The sequence below is a fragment of the Lagopus leucura genome, unplaced genomic scaffold, assembly GCF_019238085.1.
Source record: "Lagopus leucura isolate 7727_CA_CO unplaced genomic scaffold, USGS_WTPT01 240-0_obj-0_obj, whole genome shotgun sequence".
NCBI classification, from domain to species: domain Eukaryota; kingdom Metazoa; phylum Chordata; class Aves; order Galliformes; family Phasianidae; genus Lagopus; species Lagopus leucura.
Genome location: NW_024966612.1, coordinates 8,673 through 10,913, shown reverse-complemented (window position 1 = coordinate 10,913; position 2,241 = coordinate 8,673). Strand labels below are relative to the sequence as shown.

At 64.3% G+C, this 2,241-nt stretch overlaps 1 long non-coding RNA gene across 3 annotated transcripts; it reads right to left on the bottom strand.

The window, feature by feature from the left end:
• Window positions 1-295: 295 nt before the first annotated feature.
• LOC122192667 lies at window positions 296-1,667 on the bottom strand. Of its 3 annotated transcripts, XR_006182666.1 has the most exons (4): window positions 1,520-1,667; window positions 1,361-1,443; window positions 665-1,145; window positions 296-363 (listed from the first exon to the last, which is right to left on the bottom strand). It is a non-coding gene; the product is annotated as an uncharacterized LOC122192667 (long non-coding RNA). The 3 variants fall into 3 exon arrangements; XR_006182665.1 differs by having other exon boundaries at window positions 296-369; window positions 1,361-1,667; XR_006182664.1 differs by having other exon boundaries at window positions 1,361-1,667.
• Window positions 1,668-2,241: the final 574 nt, after the last annotated feature.

The following is a 2,241-nucleotide window of genomic DNA, read 5'->3' as shown; positions in this document are numbered from 1 at the left end:
CCCCCCCCCCCCTCAGGGGGAGCCTCCACCAGAGGCTCCCCCAGGCCCTGCCCGGGCCACCACGCAGCCCCCAGACGAAATTTTTTCCGTTACTGACCATTGCCCGCCCTCCCGCCCTAAAAAAATAATCTCTTTCGAGATAGTGCAAATCCCAGTCAACAGCCCCAGGCCAGAGGGGGGAAGAGCACAGGCCACACGCTCAGACACCAAGTCCAAGCATGTGGCCTGTGCTCTTCCCCCCTTTTACCATGCTCACCAACTACCCACCACCAAGACAAGACACCCACCAACACCAAGTACTACCTGGCCCATCTCCTCTGCTTCCTCCTCAGCCAAGGACAAGGACCTTCCTCTCCAAACAAGCTGCACCTCAGGGAACAACAGAAAAAAATATAGCAGTGCTGCATCTCACCAAACACACCACCACCACAAAACAAAAAAAACAAAAACAAAACTAAAAAACAACAAAACAGCACCAAGACCCCAAGCTCCCTCACAAAACACAAGCCTAAACGGTGCAGGTTACCCTCCTCCAAGACCAGACTTGCCCCACACCATCGCACCTCAAAGCCACGTACACCGTCACCCTCCAACGAAACGCAGTTGTGTCCCCCGCCACCTGCTCACAGTGCACGCCACTCAGAAACAAAAGAACACCGCTTACCTCGCTCCGGAGACTCTCGCCGGCGGGATGCCCGGGGCGCCTGCGGCCCTCCGGACGCAGGACTCGCGGCTCCTTCGTCTCGCCGCCGGTGAAACCGCTCCCGGACAAGCGCGCCTCACCCTGCCACGAAGTCATCCGGTGCCGCTGCGTTCCCGGAGAAGGGGACTCCGCGACCCCAGCGCCGCTCTCACCGAAAAAGCCTTCTCGCTTCTCATCTTGCGGGTGTCAATGCCGCTCCTGCGCTTCGCGCGCTGACTAACGACTAACAGCCGCTGCCCTTCTCTCCTCTCGCCCGTCCCGACCACGCGCGAGGCTACCGGCTGGGTCCGGCGTCGCCTCCCCTCGCCAAATCCGCTGCGACTCCTCCGGAAAAAGGTCCTTCAAGTCGCTGGCAGCTGTCACCTTGCTGAGGAGGAAAGCGGGGCTCCGTGCTGTCCAGTTCTCTGAGCCGAAGAGAAACTCCACCGCCTCCCTGCCTCTCCTGTAAGGAACGCGCAAGCATCCACAACGGCATTCCAGCCGTGCGACCTGTCCCACCGCAACTCCGGGATGGGAACGAGATCGCGCTCCTCGAGATGCCCGTTGCAGGCGGGAGGGAGGGGGAGGAAACGCGTGGGACCCCAGCGGCGCCGCCGTGCTGATCCCGAAGAACCGGCAGGGGCGGCCCGACGCGAGCCCCAAGAAGACAGATCTTACCTAGTGATTCCCGGACTGCTCACCTCTTCCACCGTCTCACCGGTTCGGGATGACGAGAGCCTCCGCTGCAGCCTCCGCTCAGCCTGCAAAACGAGAAGCCTTGTCTCGGCAGCACCGAGGCCGGAAAAATGCGGCCCCATCCCGCTCGCTCCTACCCACCGGACAGGGAGCGACTGAAGCTCCCGCTAAAAAAAAAAAAGCCCCGGAGGGCCGAAAGCGCGCTGGGACTCGGGGAACCGAGCGGCAGCCCCTCGGAAAACGCGACGGCGGCCGGGCGGCGATGTTTGCCCGGCTCCGCGAAGCCGGAGAAGCCCGGCGGAAGCGCCGCGCCGGCCCCCGAACGGAGCGCGGCGAGAGCCGGGCGGCCTCCTGCCGCGGGAGGCGGGCAGGAACGGCTCCCGAGCGCCGGCTGCCTCCGCGGTCTCGTCGCTACCGGAACGGCTCGCCGGCTCCGGCTGGTCCTCGCCGGAGACACCTCGCCGCAACCTGAAACGAAACAACGCGACAGAAAAAGTCACGCAGAATCCCGAGATACCGCCCGAAAAGCAGCCCGGCGCGAGGACGGGACGGAGGAACGGAACCCCTACCGGCTCCCTCGTGGTTCCCGGCAGCTCTGTCGTGGCTCCCGGCGGCCTCGGGCGGAGCTTAAGAGGCTTTGGGGAGGACCCGCCCCGCCTGCGGACGAGGCGCAGCTGTGCCCGCGGTCCCGCGGCAGCTGGGACTCGTTGCCTCGTTAGCGCCGGCGGAGCTCGTTAGGGCCGGCCGGGGAATCTGACAGCTGGGCACGTGGGCTCCCGATCGGAAAGAGGGACTTAAGCCGCGCTTTCCATGGCGGCTTGTTATGCGCTTCTCCTCCCCCCGTGGCGGGGTTCGCTAACGAG